General features: G+C 38.6%; 1 non-coding gene across 1 annotated transcript; it reads right to left on the reverse strand.

Moving 5' to 3' along the window:
* Positions 1-14,299: 14,299 nt before the first annotated feature.
* LOC115951040 lies at positions 14,300-14,495 on the reverse strand. Its single transcript, XR_004083178.1, has one exon. It is a non-coding gene; the product is annotated as a U2 spliceosomal RNA (small nuclear RNA).
* Positions 14,496-16,204: the final 1,709 nt, after the last annotated feature.

The following is a 16,204-nucleotide window of genomic DNA, read 5'->3' on the forward strand; positions in this document are numbered from 1 at the left end:
CTGTTTTTATTTTTATTTTTTAGTTAAAATTAATTAATTAAATTTTTTAAATTTATATGTTGATGTGTCATGGATGATGTGGCATTTTTTTATAATATTTTAATTCATCTGACTGCCACCTCAGCTATTTCCATCGGTTGACTAACGGAAAGGATGAAAATAACACGCGTTAATTGGTTTAGGGACTAAAAGTGGTAAAATTAAAATGTAGGGACTAAAATGGAAAAAAGTCAAAATATAAGGACTAAAAGTGCATTTATGAGAATTATATATAATCTAAATTAACCAATTTGTCATCCACACACTGCCATTGTTCAGAAATTTGACAAGCAATATCTTTAAACTTTGCGGCAACACGGGAATAAAGGGCTAGCTATGGGATTGATAAATTAAGATATAATATTAGCTTCAACTATATATTAGATTGACCAAATATCTATCATTCAGCTATATTGGAGTTTCATGAATATTTATGATTAAATTAATGGGAAAATTTTGATTATACAGCAATATTTGTAAGCCCAAAAATTTGACAAAGCTGGGTGTATCTCAAAGAATCTAACATTTCCGTAGGCTTTAATATAGATAGATAAAACTATTGAAGTGTGAGAACATAATTATAAGTGGGAAATTTGTGTATTGATGGACCTATGTTTGGTGTTGCTAGGTTCTAATTCTACAGATTTATTGTGACTCAAGGATGGTTGATTTCATTTTTGCAACTAAGAGGTAAGTGGTGTTTACTAATTTTGGGGGATTTTCCCAAAATAGTTTTGATTATCAAACTATCCTTATATCAAAGAAATATGTTGATATCATATATAAATATATTAATATCCTATAAATGTTTGATGTGCACATTGTATGGAAACGTTGACTATTTGTTATATGAAAAACTTGTGGGACAACCTAAACTTATTTAAATTTGTATGTGTGGAGAAATCTTTGTATTTTGAGTATTATGATGTGATTATTTGTTTTGGGCATCTTGAATTTATTTTGAATCCTATGGCAAGTCATGATTAAAAGTACAATGTTGTATTAGTCCTTAGTAAGGGACAATCATACTGTAGATAGTCCTTAGCAAGAGACGGTCCCAGAAAAGTGGGACAGTGCACAATTGGTAGCTCCTTAACAAGGGAATATATCATTAAGGATCCAAAAAGGGAGCTCCTTAGTAAGGGAGTGCACCTTCAGGTTCCAAAGGAACTACCCTTAAGAGAAAGGAAGAAAAGGGGGTTCTAGTCCTAAAAGGGGATTGCACAACCCTGTTAATGGGGCTTAAACATTGACCACAAGAAAAGCTTAGAAAATTGCTTATATGATGGTATTGGTAATATAATGATATTTTTATATGAAATATTTGATGTTAAGATATTGATGGGTTACAAGTTAAAACTTTGCTGTATGAATTATTTATTTAAAAAGGTTTGTTCCCACACCCCAATGTTAGTGAATTCCACTCATTGAGTTATCTCACCCCCCCCCCCCCTTTTATTCCCCTTTATAGATACATTAGAGAGATCATTGAAGTAGAGATTCTTAGAGGACAATAATTACAAATTATATTGTGAAACTGAGGATTTCATTAGTATTTTTATGGTATTGAATATTGTACTCGAGAATTATTTTGAGGATATTTTATCTTCGATGGAATTAGAGCTCTGACAATTGTGATGAGATTTTAGGTTGTTGGTTACATTTATTTAATATTTTTATGGATTATTTAGATTGAATAGACATTTATTATTTATGATTTTGGGGCGTTACAAGAGAGTTGCTCGATCACCGTTCTTGGGAGATATTGAACGAGCACCGATGTCGAGCGGATTTGCTGGACCTCCATTTAACTCTTATGACTAGAAGACAGATCTGATAAAGCATGTAAACCATTATATCCAGACGATGTCATTGCACAGTCATAACGACACACTGATGTGTAAGGTGTTTCCTTTAAGTCTCGGGCCCACTACTTTGAGGTGGTTCAATGGGTTGCGGAAGGACTCAATTCATAGTTTTGCTAAGCTAATTCAAGAGTTCAGGGTCCAGTTTATGACCTGTAGCCGGGTATCGCAACCAATGGACGTGTTGCTGTCTATGAAGATGGGAGCCAGGGAAACCCTTCGCACTTACACTAGTCGATATTGGGAATTGTACAATGAGATCAATGGGGGTAATGAAAAAATTGCAGCAAGCACTTTCCAGTTGGGATTGCACGAGGATTCTGAATTATGAGATTCGTTGACAAGGAGGCCTCCCGAGGATATGAGGCAGTTGATAAGGCATATTGAAGAGTATAAAAGGTTAAAGGATAATTGGTAGTAGAACAAAGGCAAGGCTTTGATCACGAGTCAACCTCGACAAGGGGGTTTTCAATCAATGCCCTGGAAGGATTTGAGAATCTAGGAATCGGGTGCTTAAGCGAGGGAAGTAAACATGACGTTCTAGGAGCCAGTGTACAGAATTGTGGAACGAATTAAGAACGAACCATAGTTTCGGTGGCCAAACAAGATGAGGGGTGACCTATTAAGAAGAAATCAGAATTTGTACTGCATTTATCATAAGGATAATAGGCATACCATCAAACAATGCAAGGTGTTGAAAGACCATTTGGAGTAGTTAGTAAAGGCGGGTTACTTAAAAGAGTTTATTGTGAGCCCAAGAAATCAAGAGACCGGACAAGGTACCTGACCTCGGGGAAATCCTCTTCCACCCCCTTTAGGAGTGATAGAGGTCATCAATGCTGCTTCAAGGGGATACCTTAGTGACCCAGAAAAAAAGGGTACTGGCAGTGGTTCTGATAGGGAGTTGTCGGGATGAGCAATCCTCCGAGAAGAAGTTGAAGTTTACTCGAGAGCCCATTGCCTTTAATGATGACGATATGGAAGGAACGATCCAGCCACACGGCAACGCTTTGGTGGTTACAGCCCGAATAAATGGTTTTATAGTGAAGAGGGTGTTGGTAGACTAAGGAAGTGGTGTCAAAGTGATTTATCCCAACCTGTTTAGGGGGCTTGGTTTTAAGAATGAAGATTTGTCTAAATATGATACACCCTAGTTGGGTTTGATGGTTGGATGGTGATCTCGGAATGGCAGATTTCGCTCCTCATGAACATAGAAGGCAAGGAAGTAATGGTGACCTTTATAGTGGTCAATTCGTTTTCTCCGTATACAAAGATTCTTGGAAAGCCATGTATTCATGCGATGGGAGCAATTCCATCTACATTGCATGTTAAGGTCAAATTCTGTACCGAGCACGGTATTGCTATAGTAAGGGGAAACTAGCAAGTGGCCAGACAATGCTTGGTGGCCGCTGTTAACCGGGAGATTAAGTAGAAGGAACTAGCCAAGGAGGTCCTGTTATAGTAATGCCCAGAGTAGACCCCGAATTTGTGGTTCATAGGTTTAATGTGGATGCATTATTTCCTCCTAAGAAGAAGAGGCGATAAAGGAGTTTTTCTTCCTAGAATGGCTAGCGAATATCGAGGTGGTGAAAAAGAAGAATGGGAAATGGAAGGTTTGTGTAGATTTTACTAATCTGAACCGAGCATGTCCAAAGGACCCTTTTCCCGTGCCGAAAATTGATCAACTGGTAGATGCAACGTATAGGGCACCTAAGGATGAGTTTCCTAAATGTTTTTCAAGGTTACCATCAAATTGCCCTAGTTGCCAAGGATCAGGAAAAAACCGTGTTCATTTCTTTTGATGCTAATTACCACTATATTGTGATGCCATTTAGTCTAAAGAATGCAGGAGCCACCTATCAACGAATGATGACAAGGATGTTTAGGGATAAGATTGGGCATACGGTGGAGGTATATATTGACGATATGATGGTCAAAAGTAAAGAGGAGCAAGAGCATATTGATGATCTAAGGGACGTGTTTGAAGTACTCCGGCGACATAAGCTATATCTCAATGCTGACAAGTGTGCATTTGGAGTGGGGGCTGGTAAGTTCCTCGAATATATGATCACTCACCGAGGAATAGAATTTAATCCCGATCAGACTAAAGCTGTAGAGTGCCTTAAGTCGCCGAGTAATCCAAAGGAAGTCCAAGTGCTGACTGGCATGCTAGTTGCCCTAAACCGGTTCATTTCTAAGTTTGCAGATCAGTGCTGTCCATTTTTTCAGAATTCCAATGGAATGAAGAATGTGAAAAGGCTTTTCAAGATTTAAAGGAATATTTGGTGCGAGCACCTATGTTGTCAGCTCCAGAGCCTGGTGAGGATTTATTCATGTATCTTTTATTGTCCGAGCATGCTGTAAGTGCTGTGTTGCTAAGGGATCAAGGTGTACAACAACCAATATTATGTCAGCAAGACTTTGGTCGATGCCAAGACAAGATATCTGCCCCTAGAGAAGTTGGTGTTAGCACTAATACATGCTACAAGGAATTTGTCCCATTATTTTCAATCTCATACCGTCTATGTATTAACCGAGTATCCCTTGCAGTCATTGTTGAAGAGATTTGATTTCACGGGCAGGATAGACAAGTGGGGGACTCAGTTGGGCTCTTTTGACATTAGGTACAGACCTAGGAGTTCAGTGAAGGGTCAAGTTCTCACTGATTTTGTTGTAGAGTTTTCCCTGAGAAGGGAGATAGAAATAGTTTGTCATGTGGAGGTTCACCCATGGAAGGTATTTTTGGACGATGCATCTATTGCACCGAGGGCTGGGGCTAGAATTTTTATTATCACACCAAAAGGGATCAGGGTGGAACATTCTTTTAGGTTGGGTTTTAAGGCTTGTAATAATGAGGCTAAGTATGAAGCCCTACTTGCCAGACTGAGAGCTGTTTTAAATCTGGGTGCCCGAGAAGTGGAGGTTTACTCAAACTCTCGGTTGGTAGTTAATCAAGTGCAGGGCAAATTTGAAGCCAAGGATTCTCGGATGATAGAGTACTCATGGTTAGTAAAGCAGATTACCAACCAGTTTCAAAAAGTAAAGGTGGTTCAAATAACAAGGGGACAGAATCAGCATGCTAACTCTCTGGCTACATTGGCATTATCGCTAACCGAGGAGGTACCTGGCTAATCAAAGTGAAGGTGGTGGCAGAGCTAAGTATTGATGCGAAGATAAATGCTTCGATGGTGGGTGTCTAAGCCATATTGGATGAATCCGATCATAGGCTTTATGGCCGAAAATCGATTACCAGTAGATGGGAAAGAAGCAGACAGAGTGCGCCAGATGGTTGCACAGTATTGGTTATCGGCAGACCATAAGTTGTACTGAATGTCTTTTTGGGGGCCATATCTGCACCTGAGCAAGGTTGAGGAGCTCTTGACCGAGCTCCGTGAGGGAGTATGTGGTAGTCATGTTGGAGGACATACGTTAGCCCACTGAGTAATGGCCCAGGGATTCTGGTGGCCACAAATGCACAAGGATGCCACTGAGTACATCTGAAAATGTGAGCAATGTTAGAAACGTGCCCCTTTGATCCATCAGCCGGCAAGGAGTTTGAACCCCATCAGTAGCCCTTGGCCCTTCGCACAGTGGGGCCTAGATATTATTGGACTACAGGAAATCAAAGATTTGTTTTGGTAGCTATGGATTACTTCACAAAGTGGGCCGAGGCCGAGGCGCTAGCCAATATACGGGATGTAAACATTAAAAAGTTCGTTTGGAGGAATATAGTAACAAGATTTGGAGTGCCAAAATCCCTAGTGTCTAACATAGGATTGCAATTTGACAGCAAGGCTTTCCAAAAGTTCTGTTTTGATCTTGGTATTAAAAACAAGTATTCCACCCCTATGTATCTGCAGAGTAATGGCCAGGCCGAGACTACCAACAAGGCAATTGTGAACAGATTAAGGCAGAGATTGGAAGGCACGAAGGGAATGTGGACCGAGGAGTTACCAAATGTCCTGTGGGCATATCAGACAACCCCCCGAAGATCCACAGGAGAAACCCCATTTTCACTGACATACGAAGGAGAAGTAGTGATACCAACTGAAGTAAGCTTATGTAATGAACGAGTCTCAAGATTTGTCCTTGCTGAAAATGAAGAACTTATGATAAAGCAATTGGACTAGTTAGAAGAGCATCGGGAATCAGCAACTATAAAGCTGGTCGAGTATCAACAGAAGCTAGCTTGCCGGTACAACCATGATGTCAAGAGTAGAGAGTTCAACGCTGGCGACTTAGTGTTGAGAAAAGTAGTAGGTAGTGCTCGGGATACCAATGTAGGAAAGTTAGCGCCGAATTTGGAAGGTCCGTATAGAATTACTGCTATTGTTGGAGCCGGAGTATATTACTTGAAGGATGGGGGAGAGACCACTCCCCCGGCCATGGAATGTTCAAAATTTACGAAGGTTCTATCACTAACTTTTTAGGGGGGAGTTACAAGTTATATACAACTATTAGTCATATACAACTATTGTGTAAAGAACAATGCCTACCCATGTAATATGTAGAAGTTACATTACCTTTCTTGTCTTTATAACATCTATTCTATCTAAACACAGAAGTATGTGCATGGTTCGAACCTAATCACTGAACAGGTGGAAACCTTATATCTATTTTCTCTATGGACAAAACCCTATGCACAGTTCGAACCTAATCATCGAATAGGTGAAAACCTTATATCTATTTTCTCTATAGACAGAAGCCTGTACTCAGTTCAAGCCTAATCACCAAATGGGTGGAAACCTTATATCTATTTTCTCTAAAGACAGAAGCCTTTGCTTGGTTCAAACCTAATCACCAAACAGGTGGAAATCTTATATCTATTTTCTCAAAGGATAGAAGCCTGTGCTCAGTTCGAACTTAATCACCAAACAAGTGGAAACCTTATACCTATTTTCTCTAAGGACAGAAGCTTGTGCTCAGTTCGAGCCTAATCACCGAACAGGTAAAAACCTTAAATCTATTTTCTTTAAGGACAGAAGTCTGTGCTCGGTTCAATCCTAATCCCCGAATAGGTAGAAACCTAATGTTTATTTTCATCGAACAGATGGTAACCTGATCCCTATTTTTCTAAGAACAAAACAGGTCATCCAAAGAGGTGAAGTCCTTATCCCTACTATACTCAAGGTAACTACGCTCGGTTAAGGCAAATCACTGATCAAGATTAAATCTTAGTTCGATTTCATGATCATTATAAATGAAAGAATAAAATATAACAGAAATAATTTAATAACAATACAAAAATTATTCATAAAAACAACCAAAATAGATGTCCTGTCACCACATCATAGTGACTAAATAAACCAAAATAAACACAAATTAGAAACCAGTGTTTTGTCACCACATCCCGGTGACAATGGGCAAATCCGATAAAGTAAAAACTAAGACGAGATAAAGTAAAGGACTAAGGTAGGTTAAAAGTTTTTTTTCATGCTTAAGCGGTAGGGTCGGTTTCCACGACAGGCTGATTTGACAAATCCCCGATGGGCTGAGCAGCTAAGTATGGCAGATTTTAGGTGTCCCTTGCATGTTGAGCACCAAAATCTGGGGGTGGTAGTGGGGCTATGTGCAGAGCAACATCAAAGTTATTGGTAACTTCAAGATCAGTTGACTCCACATGGGAGTCAATTTCTTGCACCAGCTCCTTCGTGCTGGGAGTGTCCTCCTCATCATTGGCATTGGAAAGATTTTGAACGGGAGCAGGAGGCTCTGGGAAGGGTATCTGCTCAGGATTCCTCAGAGGAGAATCAATCGGCATCCCCATAGCTTAAAGGGCAGCCATCCACCCTTCCTCAAACCAGAACCTCTATGTTTAATAGACAATTGGTTCCATAGAATTCTCTACATCCACGAAGCCCGCGTTGTACCATTTGTCTTTGCAAGCTTCAAGGGCCACCTTCAAATTTGCTATTTTATCAACCTATGCCAGGTTCAAGCTTTCCGTTTTTGCCAATTTAAGCTATGTTCCGCCTAGCTTCACATCCATTTCTATCAACCTCTGCTCTACCAGTATCCAAGCCTTCTCAGACGCCTGAGCCCTTTTCTCGACAGCCTTGCCTTTGTCTTTCACAGTGGCCACAACAACATCCTTTAGGGCCTTCTCCTGGTCAGCATCTTCAGCAGCCTTCTTCAGCCAATCATCTATAACATAAGCCAATTGTGCGACCTGACAACATAATAATGATAAACATGAAAAGAAGAAAAATGCAAGCAGATTTATGCAAGGAAGAAAAAGTAAAGTGTATTACCGCTATAGTATGCCACTGCAACCGAGCAGCTAAGGACCCAACAATGCCAATCAAGAAGAAGTGCACATCCTCAGGCAGTAGAAGGCCCTGCACCAAACTCCGGGTGATCCGGCCACCCTCACCTTGTGCCTAGGTCCTAACACTAGCCGTCACAGGAAGAGGCTCATTCTCGAGCCTAAAGAAGGTCTGCCAACCCACTTCTGGCCGGGAAAATGATGCCACATTAGACCTAACTTATGCAGTTGGCTGGGCGTCACCAGCAAGCTCTTGAATTACTATTCCACTTGACACCCAGGGAGGTGGAGTTTTCAAAGGTGCGTCCTCAAGCCCCTAGGTGGTTGTTCAGTTGTGCGCCACCTTTTCCGGGAGTGGGCAGGAAGAGGAGGAGGGGGAGTCTGACTTCTACCTTGGGGCTGTTACTGTTGTGCCACTGGACGAGTGCCAGGCAAAAAAGATCAAAGGTCATTGTTCGTTTGACCACCATTTTGCCTACACCTTGTTCAGCTTCTGCTTCCGAGGAGTTTACTGACTCAGCTGCTGCTTGCTCGGCTGACTGCACTTGGGCTTGGGGCCCTTAATGGGTATGTGGTCGGCGTGACTTTGGGAGACAATATCTACTGAAGCATCCCTTACAGGTATTAATGACTCCACCCTAGCTATCTGGGGGCCGAAGTCTCGAGCTTCACCAACAGTCAAATTCGGGGGAAGAAGAAAAAGATGTCGCACGTCAATGTATGACAACAAAGGCTGTCCACTAATAAGGCTTGTCCGAAACGCTGCCGAGTGGAGTAAACCAGATTGCAACCAAGTATGAGATGGGATGCCCGGAGTTGCCTGTTAGAATGCATAAATATCTCTAACCGGAGCACGAAATTTAGATCTCTCACGTGCACTACTCTAATGTCTGGTTTAAACCTTTTGCTTTCTACACGAAAATAATATGAAAACTAGTTAGTACTTGTTCAAACAAAATAAGCACGGGTAAAACACTAAAATGAAAATAGTTAAAAGTGCTCGATACCGACTAACGTCATGTGACGAGGTTCGGTAGGTGAGCTTGTCGGCAAGCCAATTGTCGCTCACTCGAACATATTCTCCCACTGAATTTCTATTAGAATCGGGAAGGCATGATATGAGCTGTACCCGTACATCCCTAACCTTTAAGTAGTAGTCAGATCTAATGTTGCCACATAAACTATACATAAAGTTTATGTCATGGTGGTTTAGTTGTAGCCCGTATATCCGGTTTAATCTACTGACGTAACTTACGACTTGGTAAAAATTAAGGGGAAGTTGGTCAGGGCATAAACCATAAAACCTATGGGTACTAAGTATGAGAGGGTCCACAAGAAATCTAACTCCTCCCTCTAAAATGGCCATCAAAGTAAAAAACACTACGTTAGAGCCGGAGCGTCACTGGAAAGCGATGTCACCCTCGTGACAATAAGCAATATCTACATCTCCAGGAATATCATAGACTCTTCTAAAATTAGCCAATGACGCTTCAGTAGAAAGAAGATGTGAATAGCCCATTCTTAACTCTAGATTGAGGGAAAAAATTGAAAAAAAGAAGGAAAGAGTAAAGAAACCTATTGTGGGCTCTAGGAATTGGTGATCTTGGTTGGAGAATCTATGCATGGGAGGAGTATGCTCGGCAGAGAGAAAGTTGAAGGAGTAAGGAAGTGAAAAGTAGTATGAAGGGAACTATTTATAGGGTAAAAGCATTTAATGAAAAAGGAAGTGGGAAAATCTTTTTAAATTCTTTTTCGTAACTCCAACACGCGTAGCCTCAGTTCATGAACCGTCAAATCATGATTACAGTTAGACTTGACAGCTTGACATAACACTTCTTTTGAGAGGGCATTAATAACCGTCTTGTTCATTTAATGGCTGACGGTTGGACTTCCCGAAGAGTCTCTAGCACCTGTTGGATTGTCCTTGATTCGCTCTCAGTAGCCGGGCACGAATCAAGGGGGGACTATTGTATGAGGTATGATCCCAGGCCCAGTGGGCCATAGGCCTTAGCCCGAACATTCTCAAGGACCAAAACTGAGCCCAGACCTCATAGTAAGTCCATTTCATTTTGGATGCATGATAGACGAGCCCATGTCCGATCAATGAGTTTGCTCGGAATAGCCCATATCCCCGGTAACTGGGTATTGCCTTGGGGAGTATCGCTGCCAAGCAATCTTTTGGCGGCAGAAACCAGTTCCAATACCATTACCACTGTTTCCAATAGAGCATATTCCTTGCCAGGGATAATCAAAATTGGACCCCACACACACGAGCGAGACCAGAATGTAATCATGAAACCTCCACCAACCTCAAGCTATAAATAGCAGAATTGAGTGAAGAGTGGGGGTTGGTAATTCTGAGGAGAAAATAGAGTAAAAGAGAGAGAGAGCTAGTACCACCAGGAGGGAGAGCAACTAAAAGAGGAAAGAAAGGGAGTTCGTGAGAGCCAAGGGGTGTCATTGGGTCGCTTGGCAAGGAACTACCCTTAGTAGGAAACACTAAACCCACTATACAAGTAAATTGTGAGCCCAATTCTAAGCCCGGTCCATTAAGTAGAAGTTGGGTACACAAAAATATAATAGGCAAAAATCCAAAACTGACCTTCTAACTTTCAGCATTTTTTCATTTCAGTCCCCTAACTTTCAGTTTTGTCATTTCAGTCCTCTAACTTTCAATTTTTGTCAATGTGGTATTTCATTAGAGCTCAGTTAGCTGCTGCTGTTAAGGGTGATGAAACGACGCCGTTTTAGCTTCTTTTTTGGAATTAAAAGAAAATAAAAATAAAAATTTGTATAAAAAAATAAAATTAAAAAAAAAAAAACAATTTAACTTCATCACCTCCACCTCTAGACTCTCCCAAGTCCTATTCCTCTTTTTCTTCATCTCCTCAAAATCATCCACACACTGCTTCAACTTCATCTTCTTAACTCTCTTCCTCGACTCAACGAGTTCTTTTCCTAACAACTCGGTCAAAAATTTTCTCACACCCTTTTTCCCAATCCCCATAAGCGTCGCAAATCTGAAGCGTCTCGTCCCTCCAATTGGTCCAACTCCACCATTTGTAAAGCAATAACATCACGTTGGCCACGCACGTGTCTTGACATGCCGGCGTGCATGGCCTACACTTGGCCCCACTGAGTGGGGCCGAGCTCGAAATCACAGCCACCGAAACGCTGTAACAGGATGGCGGAAGCAAGTATTTCCAATCGGACACAATGCATAAAGGGAGGCGTTTGGTGAGGTAAGGGACAGCAAGGGTGCTAAGTTGGGCCTTGAATAATGTCTCCTTGGTGGTACCCGACCGAGTCAAGCTTCGAGATTAGTGCGAGTTGCGAGAGTGCCACTGCGGAGGTGTTGAAATCGCTGATTCCCAGTTTGTCATTGAGTTAGTCGTTACCCTTAAATGTTTTTATATACATAGTTTGTTTATTTTCTTTAATTCCAAAATTTATATATATAAATAAAATTAAAAAAAAAAAAGAAGCCAAAACGGCGTCGTTTCAACACCCTTAACGACAGTAGCTAGCTAGACTCTAACGAAATACCACATTGACAAAAATTGAAAATTAGAATGAAATGACAAAACTGAAAGTTAGAGAACTGAAATGAAAAATGTTGAAAGTTAAAGAGTCGGTTTTGGATTTTTACCAATATAATATTATATATGTATACACATTTGTATTGAGTAGGTTTTTTTTTTTTTTTTTGAGAATGCTGTATTGAGTAGGTTGAGCACTTGTTCTCGTCCTATCACCTATTTGGGATTGAGAAAACCCACTTGGATAGGGTGGACCTAGGATAAATAATTTTTGTCAAACCTAAAGTTTAAGTAAAATGATAAATAAATTTTATATATATATAAAAGATGAAAATGGCAATTTACCCAAATTTAATTGGGTGTAATTTGGATTATGATTTGTTTTTGTTCGTTGGAAAGAAAGACTACAAGGCAAGACAAGAGTCCTTCCTTTTACCGAACATTAGTGACGAGAAAAAGACCCGGGAAAGACAAGGCTAAAAACATTAGAATTCATAGCTCAGTAATTCCGAGGAAGAAAGCGGGGCCTCATTTGCCATCATTGACAATGTATTTTTGAAAAGTTTCAAATCCTTTCATGTCAACAAACTCTTGGTTACAAAACTAAACTATAAGTAGAGTGCTTTGGTGATTAGGACTTACTTATCAGTCGATTAATGTGCATGTTAATTAATGGATGATTTTCAAAAGTATTGGTTTTTATTATATAAATCTCTCTTTTTTTCAGATGAGAGGATAATAAGAAACCATCTTATAATCTAAAATGAAGAATATCATTGTGCATACAAAATTGACAACATAGTTTGAATCGATAGTTGCCAATAACCTTAGCCTTGTGAGCCTAGTTAGTTTATACACGTAACATACACGAAATAATCGTGTACATTCGTATCAATGAAAATGACTCACGTTTAATGTTTGCTTTCAAAAACGCGTGTTCTTGAATTTAAAAGTTCAGTCGCCGTGTTATTCAGGTAACATAATAAACGTACAGTTTTTTTTTTTTAAATACAAAATAGAATTCTATTCTAGCCTAATCTAAGTGTATATGTGTGTGAAACTCCCTCCTAGAAACTTGAATCCTGGCCCTTACCCTCCACACTCTACAAACACTTATACTTATAGAGTGACCATCGCATTAAGGGAATACGGTGATAATAAACGTACAGTTAAATATTGACATAAAAATGAATTTTTTTTTTTATCTAAATAAAGGATAAAAGGAGTAAAGGCGATCATTGATAAAGTGGTAAGTCATGTCAATGAATCCATTTTCCGTTTAAAATTATCGACTAAAGTCGTGTGACTCATCACTCATGTCAATCCATTTAACTTCATGCGCCTAATAGATTTAATAGGCTATATCTGATTGAATATATCTAATGAGTGATGAATATTAGTGACAAACTAATAAGGAAGGCTAGAGACACCAAAATTTATAATTTTTGTCACAATTCCTCACATAGTGAGCACCACTCACAACTCGTTATGTTGCAAAATATGATTTTTCTTTTTGTCCCTAACATTTTCAAGGGCCGGCTAAATGATGGAGCAAGAGATGCAGTCGCTTAAGGCCCCAAGTAAAAAAAAGACCCCCAAATTTTAACCAATAGGGTTATTTATAATAAATAAAAAAAATAATGTTTTTTTTACCAGATGAAAAATAAATAAAAAATAGAGAAAAATGCAACATTCACAATATTTTCATAATACTTTTACAACTAATATTAAGTAGCAAGTTGTTACAACCTGTTATTGATGGCAAAAGAATAATTATAGTGATATTTTCAAATAGAAAGTAAAAAGCAACTTAAAATCGAGGATTTGTTATTAAAAAATATTGTAAATGTTGCACTTCTATAAAAAAATAAGAATAATAATAAGGTTTAGTTAGCAAATTTTTACTAGTTCTCATCTAAGTTTACCACTAACACTACTCTTTTACTTAACACTACTCTTTTATTTACCACTATCAATCTACGATAACAACAAGTATGAAAAATTGTCAAATTTTTTGTTTATAAAGTTTCTAAAAAAAAAAAATTCTACATAATTCATATTAATTAATAGTAATTTTGCATCTAAAATAAGATAAATAATTTTCACGCCCACATGCATCAAGCCCTTGACGTTTTCCTAAATAAACTGATTACAATAAAGCAATCATGAATTGAAAGCTGCCAAAACCTAAGTGGCGAAAGCATAAAGTGGAACATATAGGCATAGGCCTAGCCTATTATATTTAAGTGGAACAAAAGCTGTCCTCCATTCTGTTAAGAGAATATTAGTGTTATTATTGATTTGTTAGTGGCTACTGAAATAATTACTTTAATAATTACAATTGTTAAGAATATTCCATTCAACATAATACAATGACTATTATACACATGACATGTCGCACTTATAAGTCTAAGGGGCAGTTTGGCTGTATGTGTATTTTTAAACAATAATTTTCTATAGGTAAAAAAATAATGCGAGTAAAAATGTGTACATGTACTTAATAACTAGAAACTTAGAATTCAAAAATCCACTTAATACGTACTCTTTATAATGGTTCGAAGCCCATTCTGAAATTTTTGAATTAGAATTGGGTGGGGTGCGCCAGGCCCGTGCAGTAGTGCAACGCATGGGCGACGCTTGAGAGCCCCAGTAGCAAGCTACTGTGGTGGGCTCTCCCCCTCAAGAAATAAATTTAATATCGTGTGGGCCGATGACCCACATATCAGATATTAAACTGATAAGAACAGATACTACACTTGATCTTAGCCAAAAGGCCGAGAAAGGTATGCTTTTTCCAGCTGCTGATTTCCCATTTTATACCTCAGCTTTGTTTATCCCTCCCCTCTCTTACACGATGTGGGAATCGGCATTTGAAACCAGCAAGAGTTCTCTAACGCATTGAACCAGGAAGACGTTAGCGGATGCTATTATTTGCAAACAAAAGAAGCATTGCATTTTGGTGGCAAGGGCAGGATCCTGTAACATATTAATGGCTTGCTTGCTTACGGTTACATAAGTTAGATGAAACATATAGCAACTGCAACTTTTCTCTTCGATCGTTTCCTCTTTCTATCGATTCCAGCTACTTTTTTGTTAACATTTTCATCATGGTGACATTATTTTTCCTTTTTCCTTTTCTTAATTCGATTTTTATCACACTAAATGAGAGAGGATACAAAATTTAATTCTCCTAATAAAGGATAGCAAAATATGGTACTAAACTACAAGACTCTAGATCAAAGATCGTTTTAACGTGAGCAAACAATGAACTAGAATGGGACACATTGAACACTTTGTCTACTCTTTCATCTCCCTCTTCCATGAGCACAATCTTCTCTAGGTCAGAGTCCATTGGCATCTACATTCCATTTGCACAAAAGGTTAGATTCACAAAGTCTGAATTATTGTCATCTACAAGGTTAGAATCACAGGTCAATCTTCACCCATCTGGATTCTAAAGTGGGTGATGGCAATGGTAGTAACCATACCATACATCACCATTGAATGAATAAGAATGGTAATGGAACTAACCATAAGTCCAAAACGTAAATTTCAACACAAAATAGCCCCACATGTTAGAGAAAATAGAAAACCAAAATGGTTAACCATTTGCTTTGTCAATGGAAGGGATTTGGAAGAAAATAAAAAAGAAATAGTTCTCAAAACATGATGTAGGAGGTGAATAAGCTATGACTTTTTTCATCCCCTCCACCATCGACTCATTGATCCCGAGGCCTATAGATTGACATCTCAAATATATTTTTCCCCCTTTTGTTCTTATCAATTTTAAGTAATTAGTAGGAAATTCTATTTTGCATCTTGATTGTGTGTTTATTATTATCATAAGTTTTTTTTTTTTTTTGAGAATCAATCATAAGTTTGATTGTGTGTTTAGTGTTTTGATTGGATTTGGACTGAGGAGTAAGTGGTTAGTGAATTTTTTTATTCACTATGAGAGAGAAGTAGATGGGGCTGAATTTTTTATTCAGTTGGCTTAAATTTTTTATGACATTAATTTCTTTTGCTAATGAACTGTAACACTCTAAACCTAAATTGGATGTTGCCAATGGTAGTAGCATGCCATCATCTTTGTATGAATAACAATGGTTAAATTAACCATGTGCCATGCCAATGGAAGTGGTTTGGAAGAAATTAAATAATAAAAAAAAGGGTAAAGAAAGAGTTCTTAAAATATAGTGTGACTCTAATTTTGTTGGGCTAAAAACAATTATTGTCTTAAAAAAATATATTCAATTGTTAGACATTTTGGGACTTCCAAAAGAGATCAGTGATTAATAGGAGTTGGGATTATTTATTAATTTATTGTGTTTGATTCTTTAACACGTTAGTCAACCATACTTAAAAACAAGGAAAAAATTAATTAGCTTATTCACTTTCACACCAACCCTAAAAGAGACAATCAACTTAATGTTTTTGTAACTTAAGGAAAAAAAAAAAAAAAAAAAAAACCCCATAGACTCATGCTTGATATTTCA

Source organism: Quercus lobata, chromosome 6 (genome assembly GCF_001633185.2).
Source record: "Quercus lobata isolate SW786 chromosome 6, ValleyOak3.0 Primary Assembly, whole genome shotgun sequence".
In the NCBI taxonomy this organism is placed as follows: Eukaryota; Viridiplantae; Streptophyta; class Magnoliopsida; order Fagales; family Fagaceae; genus Quercus; species Quercus lobata.